The sequence below is a fragment of the Hesperophylax consimilis genome, chromosome 10 (assembly GCF_061612785.1).
Source record: "Hesperophylax consimilis isolate HC1 chromosome 10, BYU_Hcon_1.0, whole genome shotgun sequence".
Lineage (NCBI taxonomy): Eukaryota > Metazoa > Arthropoda > Insecta > Trichoptera > Limnephilidae > Hesperophylax > Hesperophylax consimilis.
The window spans coordinates 18,105,668-18,114,108 of record NC_142845.1 but is presented as its reverse complement, the minus strand read 5'-3'; positions in this window follow the sequence as shown (position 1 = coordinate 18,114,108).

The following is an 8,441-nucleotide window of genomic DNA, read 5'->3' as shown; positions in this document are numbered from 1 at the left end:
AATTAAATATCATCGTATTGCAATTGGCAGTACAATGTGTGGTTAATCTAACAACAGGTCAGCTACTGGCATGCCCGTACTTGTCGCGACGTTCACACATGCCGGTTTCATAGCCCCCCTCGTCCCCATGCCTGAATACACATGCCTGTAGCTGGCACACTTGCATGCAAGCTCCTTGCACATGCCAGCTACTATCATGTGTATACGCTAACTTGCATGCCTGTACCTGCCTTGCAAGTAGATTGCACAACATTTGATTTACTGGCATGCAAGTTGAGGGAGGGGACGAGGGGGGCTATGAAACCGGCACGTGTGAACGTCGCGAGAGGTACGGGCATGCCAGTAGCTGACCTGTTGTTCGCAGGGGTTGTTGTTGTTGTTCGCACATTTGTATACAGGGGCGGATTTGCAGTCTTGGCCGCCCTAGGCCCTAATGCCCCAGACCATGTAGCCGCCCGTTTCTCAGTACCCATCATATTGACCAGGAGTATCCAAACTTTTCAGTAAGTTCCTAGGGTCAAAACCGTTTAAATTTTCCTGCCATTATCATTCATTGTTCATGGGGTGAGATTTGTCCAGGTCTTGGCGGCGGATACGTCTGCCCACCTGCTGCGTGGCGGGCCGGATCGAGAGAGACTGGGTGAGGGAGGCCTTTTGACCTTTCCAGCCGGACTATCTTGACCCATCGCCTTGCACCGCAGTTGGAGGGATGTCTTCATACGTATGTCACTCCTGGACACACTTATCCCCAGATTCCTACCCACCCCTCATACATTTTCCTTTTCAGAACTTCCTATCCTTCCCTTCCTTAAAAAGACCCTCCACACAGCATCACCTAAGATGACATAGGTCGTGAGAGAAAATATTTTTCTCAAAGCCTCCTGTGTGGAATTAATGTAAAAAAATACAATAGTAATCACGCGTGAACTCGTCAATTGTCCATTTGGCTGGATCGTCGCTGATTTCGCACAGTTCCTGGTCCGGATAAGGCTGCACTCCTGGTACTAGTGGAACATCTTTGGCTTCTTCCTGTAATCCACTTGCCACATCGATAAAAATATCTGCACTTGAAGACACTAAAGAAACATCAGTTGACATAACACCGCTACCACTTGGAACGTCGCATGTTGGATCAATGACATATGGTTTTCCAAAGAAATAGTCTAATTTCCGCGTTTTTTTAATTACATCCTGTTGTTTATTATCTTTTTCTTAAGCTCGCTTGCGATACTCAGCCCCACTTAACCTTTTCTTTCCATCCATATCTAATTATGCGAAATAACACTTTTTACGTGAGGTATCGTCCACGTCCTGTAAAATATTTTGATTTTTGTTAATATTGCAGTACATACACGTCGCGTCGCGAATACTTTTAATAAATTAGAAAAACGCTCGTCAACTCGCTGCAATTGCTGGACGCACACTGGCATACTGACCACTGCCGGCACTGACTGCTGTCGCCTGTCGCGAGCGGGTGCGTATTTCCAATCCCTACGCGGGTTTGTTCTTCTAGAACGATTTCGGTCGAAAAATGGACAACGGACCACTTTTATTTTTCTGCAATTGATTTCGGTCCAAAAATGGACCACATTTCCTAGCATTCGTAAAACATTTATTGTAATTATTTAAAACATTTTCTTGGCCAGCCGTTTATTTTAACACGGAGCTATTGCATATTGCAATGCTTTATCTATTTTGACCATAGATGTCACAAATCCGAACTCCATAGGCTACTTTAGAACAATGCTAAAAAGAAATAAAAATCCTTTGCCTCTTAATCCTATTCCTACTTTCCTCCACCCCCCCCCCCCGCGTGGGGTCGCGCTGTGTGCTGTGTGTGAACACGCTCTTGCATATCGCTATTTCTTAAGTACAATATTTAGGTACTTAGAGAGTAATTTCTTGTTATCATCTTTTTTGTCACGATTGGCCGCCCCTAATATCTGGCCGCCCTAGGCCCGGGCCTACATAGGCCTAAGGGCAAATCCGCTTCTGTTTGTATAGAGAATACGAATGTCTCTGGAATCCTAATAGTTCTCTGTATAAAAATAAAGTAGCCCGTGACAATGCCTACAGAAAAATTCAAGAAGAATTTGACGTGAATGTGAAAAAGATCAAAAATAAAATAAAAAGTTTAAGAAGTACTTATCACAAAGAACTAAATAAAGTCGAAAAATCAAAACGATCGGGAGCCGGAGCGAGTGAGGTTTATAATTCCAGTTTGAGATGGTTTAAAGAAATTCAATTTCTAAATGATAATGATTTGACTATAGAAAGTCAATCCATACAGAAGTAAGTACTTACACATCTATACCGTATTTTTCTTTGTTTCGCAATTTTTATTTAAAGATAGAAATAAATAAAAAACAAAAGAGTAGGTATTCACAAAAACTTTATTGAATTTTGTACATAGTAGGCATTTATAATCATTTTAACCTGAAATGTTAATCATTCGATCTTGCCAAGGCAATACTTCCGTTGTTATAAAAAGATCAGCATACTTATTTCGAATAAGTATTGCTTCTCTAGATGAATGATTACTACGTGTTGGTGGTAAATCCTGTAATACACTTTGTAATTGATGACGCCAGGAGCCGTTGATCGTATTACTGACTTGAATATCTTCATAATCTACACATCTTTGAGTGATATAAGTAGGAGTAGTTTTTCGCAACCAATTGTGTAAACAACATGCTGCTAATACTATGAAATCAACTTTTTCCGGTTTTAGGGCTATATTTGATTCAAAAACTCTAAATCTTGATACAAGTATACCAAACACATTTTCGACGATTCGTCTGGCCCTTGATAACCTATAGTTGAAGACTTTTTCTCTTTGAGTTGTCATGGTAGGAAACGGTTTAATGAGATACTTTTTTAATGGAAAAGCTGCATCTCCAACTATAACAGAATGTTCAGGAATTTCTAGAGTATTATTTGCTAGTGCTTGTCCTATGCTTGATCTTTCGAATACTCCTCCGTCTGAAGCTCTACCGTTGCATCCAATATCAATATAAGAAAAACAGTAGTCGTCATCCACCAGTGCTAGGAGTACTATGCTGTTGTTTCCTTTATAATTATAATAATTTGAAGTATCATCAGGAGCAATTATATTTATGTGTTTGCCATCGATAGCACCAATACAGCCTGGAAAGTTCCATTTAGTTCGAAAGCCATGTTCTATCTCCTTCCATTCCTGTCTCGTTGGAATCTGAAAAAAAAGTCTGTTATCTACCTATAGACATACACTCGATAATAAATATGTACATATTTTTTACAGATGCAACCATCCTCTCAAACAAACACTACAACAGTCGAGCATCTACCGTCATCCTCTCCAACAAGCATTACTACAGTCGAGCAACCACAGTCGTCCTCTCCAACAAACATTACAACAGTCGAACAACCACAGTCATCCCCTAAAACAAGCACTTCAACAGTCGAGCAACCATAGTCGTTTTCTCAACCAAGCACTGCGACAGTCAAGCAAACACAGTCATCATCTCAAGCAGCTATAAAAAAAAATCAGACTAAGAAAAAAGGTGCTGAACAAAATGAAACCCTAATAGCACTATACCTGGATATACCACCATCAGTGATGCCATACCGCGAAAATGAAAATCGGTAGAATTGAGTGAAAAATATCGGTAGATTAGATACAAAAATTGGTAGATCGTCAAAATATTTAAAGATGAAAATCAGTAGTGATGGTATTTCCCTAAATTTCACTTCGAAATTTCCCTAGAATTCGGAAAATATTTTATTTTTATTTAATATAGATAAGTGGGTACAGTGGTGTTATATAAATTACATATCGGTACAAAATATATTTATATTCGCAATCTCACCCAAGAAGATGTTATAACTATACTCAAGGGGAGTTTAATATTAATACTATTCAAGTAAAAGAAAAGGAGGAACGAGTAAAAAAAAGAAGTTACTTAATTACAACGCTATTAAAAATTTATTCAAAAAAATGTATAAAGTTAAGGGTTAGTCTTAGTCTAAGCTTAATACTAGTGTTAAATTGTAATTCTTAAAATTAATTGTCCTCTTACTTAATCCTAAATTATTGTTCATTCAAAGTTGGGTCACGTTACGAGATAATTATGCAAAAATTGTGCAGACACTTCCCTTTACGATGATTCTGGAACCGCGGATCTCCACGTTCGCACTTATCACTGTTAACACAGCTGCAACTTGGGCTGGTTCCGAAGGGCGGAATCAGTTCAGCCTGGGCCGAAGGGCGGAGTCGGCAGGCAGCGACTTCTGAGAGGGCAGCTTCCTGGGCGGAAGTTCGCGGGGTTACAGGAAGAGCCTCGGCGACCGCTCCAAGGGGGAGGGCAAGAGGTCTCTCGGCGGAGGCGAGATGGTGACTCCCGAAAGGCGAGATCGTGACTGTCGAGCATTCTGAATCAGTTGTATTCACCCGCGCGATCCGGCGACCGTAGCGCCCATGTAGCGCCTGTGGTGGGGTGCTGAACCATAGTGGTTCCGCTTTACACCACTTCGGTGCGTTGTCTGAGTCCGTGGCGCTGGCATCGCCATTCTCACCGCTAGTTTGCGCTGCCTGGCTGATTCGGATTAACTTACGGTTCAAAATCTTAATATATATTAGGTTTCTTAATATTATGCATGCATACACTTAATTGGTATCTGGTTGCAATTAAATTTCTAATCTAAATTGACAATTACTCTAACATCTAGAATTATACTTAATGTTAAATATTTTTAAATTACGTTTTTTAATACGACCTTCAAACAATTACAATATGGCCTAGCCTCGGGCGAAGGTTTTTTTATTGCCGGGTCGCTGGCTTAACGTTCCCATTTCAAATTTACTACTTGATGAGGGTCTAGAGCTAAATCTGCCGACCAATGGGTGTATTTCTAAGTTGGCTTTCTAAATTTTTATTGCGATTGGCGGCCACGCTATTCACTAAATATTTAAGGTCTAATAATGTGCACTGCCACCTCCATCTGCGTGTAAAATCACAGAGACAGATGCGGGCGCAAGTGTTTGCTTTGGCCTTTCTGTGAATTCAAGTCACGTAGATACCTAGGGACATATCAATGAAACTGGTTCTTGTGCTTGGTGAGTAGGTTACACTAATTATAAGGAAAATAGAATAACATTTTGCAAAAGGTAAGTATACATTTATATATATAATAGAAACAATTGAAACTTCTGGATCATCAAATATAACAACACCCCCATACACACAAGCCCTGCTTATTTATGGGGGTACATCGAATACTTATATTATGTAATTAATAACCTACTATATTGTGTAATTATATTATGTAATTGTTATATTATGTAATTCGTGTATCTTTTTTTTTACTAATAAAAAAAACTAAAAAAAAAAAAAAAAATCTATATGTGTAGGTGTAGATTATATAGGATCATATTTAGTTAATCAACTAAAATCACTACGTCTCAATGGGGCAATTGGCATGACGATTCCCGAAATAACTATAATTATTATTAAAAAACGGCGATTTAAAAAATGCGAATAAATGATCACTATGTTGTGAAAGTAAAATTCATGAACAAACCACAAAGGAAATTAAAATTTTAATAATTTGAGCACATATATCTCAGGAATATTTTGACATACAAAGGTATGCTCAATATATGTATCGTCGTCGCATTAATTCGTAGACTGCGTAACTCCAAATTTTTCGAAAATACGTTTTTAATGCCATCTGGTGTTAAAATTAGACCCGCATCGACTAGTAAAACTCGAAAATTTAAAAAAAAATTAACCTTTTAGATAAACACAAATTAGAAAACTGCGTAAAATTATGGTGCCATTTTTACTCGCGAATACTTCGTAACTCCTTAATTCAGTATTGGCCGGTGAGCGGTGAGCCGTGCTCGCTTGTTGTGTTTTTGACAGAGGAAATTTATTTACGGTGTAATAGTTTTACCGTGAAATTAACTGAGATAAGTTGATTAATCAATTTTGAACATTTTATAACCTTAATTTTAATTGTGAAGTCACGAATAGTGTTTTGTATCTGTAGTCTAAACTGACGTCTTCTGCACCGTGTGACGCTCTGCCGTAGCTCTCTTGTTTTATGTGCCTCTGCGGTTTCGTAAATACCTAATAGGTCCTTGTTCTGTGATTATCTCTTCTTCAAGGTCACCATCTCTTTGCAAGTGGATCTCCTCCTGATGCATATCCGGATCCGGTTCTTCACTGTCCTCTTCAAACAAACCCAAAATATTTACGGTGGAACGTGCGGCAATTCCATCTCGTCTCTCCTCAGACACAGTCCGTTCTCTGTCAGGCATCTTCCGCGGGTCAAGCACATGTCTTGGTATGCCATCTACTTCGATGTTGTTGACTGAAGTAAGTCCTGTCACCCTTCCATGCACGATGTGCATCTCCCATCTACTGGTTTAACCGCAAGAAGATCGCCCACTTAGAGCTCAGTCAATACTTCCTCTTCTATATTCACTTGCGCAGAAGGGTGTCTCCACGAGTGTGAAGTGTGAACTATACTAGACAGCGCAATACCTCGATCATCCTGACTTTTTGCAGCCAAAGATTGTACCGAAACACTGCCTGCAGGGGATCGCTTCCACTTCTGGCTGCAGTTCTCTTTATTGTTTGATGATGTCGTTCAACTATACCGTTTCCAGCTGGTCGGTATGCCGCGCAAAATCTTTGACGAACATTCCATCTCTTACACTTATCTGTAACACTGTAGGAACAAAATGCATACCATTGTCCATGAGAACTACTTTGGGCGGGCCTCTTTCCCGAAACACTTCTTCCAAATGTCTGATAATCGAAGCTGCATTATCTGACTCGATTTCCCGCCACACGGCAAATCTACTTGGACCGCAATCGATAAATGTGAGTAAACATTTCCTACCGAAATGAGTAACATCAACTGCCAAGCGACTCCAGGTTGTCACAACATTAAGATTACCCGCTTCATGGGATGATGGTGGAGGGTCAATTGTCCTGCATTGTAAGCAGGAACGCTCGCATCTATCGACGTCCTTTCTTCTCGCCTCGGGATCGACCAGCCGGGCAAGATGAAGCGTTCACTTTACTTCAAAGTGATGCTGAGCATGAAGAGTTTCTACGCTTAAAGCACATGTTTGCTCACCAGTTCCACTTTCAAGTCTCTCCCACCTATTTTCACACTCTGAGGAGTCTCTTTCACAACGTTTCCTGTCATGGCTACTCTTTGCCCGGGTCTTGCAAACCCTAGTAAGTACATTAGTTTTATTTCTACAGGACAACAAGGGTGATCGACAATGTCAGATCAAATTCTTCTACAATCTCCTTCATCAACTCCAAGCGTCACTTAACGATCATCTCTGACACGACTACTCCCGGTCAGTGTAGATCTCACCCAGCACAAAACCGTCGCCGAATCTGTAATGATCTCCAGAGTTTGAAGATTTCACTTGAGAGTCAGATTTAATCCCTTAAGGAAGGAAAAGTACCAGCATTTACAAGACTTAAAACAGACATTAGAAAAGGATTACCACTCCTTTAACGATAACCTTCCGCATCATTAAAATCATTAAAATGCATCTAAATAGACTGCCTCGACATACACATAAATTGTTGTGTTTTATTTTGTAAATGTAAAATTCCTATCTCCCAAATTTTCCGCTAGGTTGTTCATAAAACTGTTCGCAGAAAAGTATGTATCTTTTGTAAAATGCGTATCTCCATTCTCGGTTTTTACGTAAACTTCCTAACTCCGATTTGAAATAGAAAGCCTTAACTTACAAAAGTTTAATGATTGAAAATAAATTTCCAAATATATTATATGTTCGAAACATAAATAAAAAGAATAAGCCGTCTTTCATTTTTTTTCACTACGAGGTTTTTTGTGCCTCCTGTAAAATTTTACATTTGGGAGTTACGCATTCTACGAATTAATGCGACGGTATGAGTTATGTATCTTATGCTCAAATTATTGCTAAATGTTTTTTTTTTAATTTACGGTAACAACAAACGTGCCTAAATTTTGTTATTTTTGTCGGGTAACAAATGAGCAAAACAAGATAAAATCACGCAGATGTTAACTGATCTGTTTTACCTAAACCGAGCAATTGTATATATATAATATATTCCGATTTATTACCAATTATTGTTTTTTAATAAAGCACTGTGGATAATTCAATAAGGTATTGTTTTTTCTAATTAAAATTCTCAAAAAAAAGCTTTCGAAAAAGATGGTTTTTTAAAATGTTTTTTTTTTATCCCCGAAAACACGGTAAACATGGCGTTTTCACCCCTGAAACATGTTTTTTTATTTATTTTGAGATATTTTGATGCCTGATGTCTATGGTTAGTAGAGTGGTACATCTATGGGTATCCAGAGAGAATGGTTAATAATGGGTATCTATATCTTATTATCTATATCTATAATTAGTAGTTTGTCTATAAACTTTTGAGAAACTT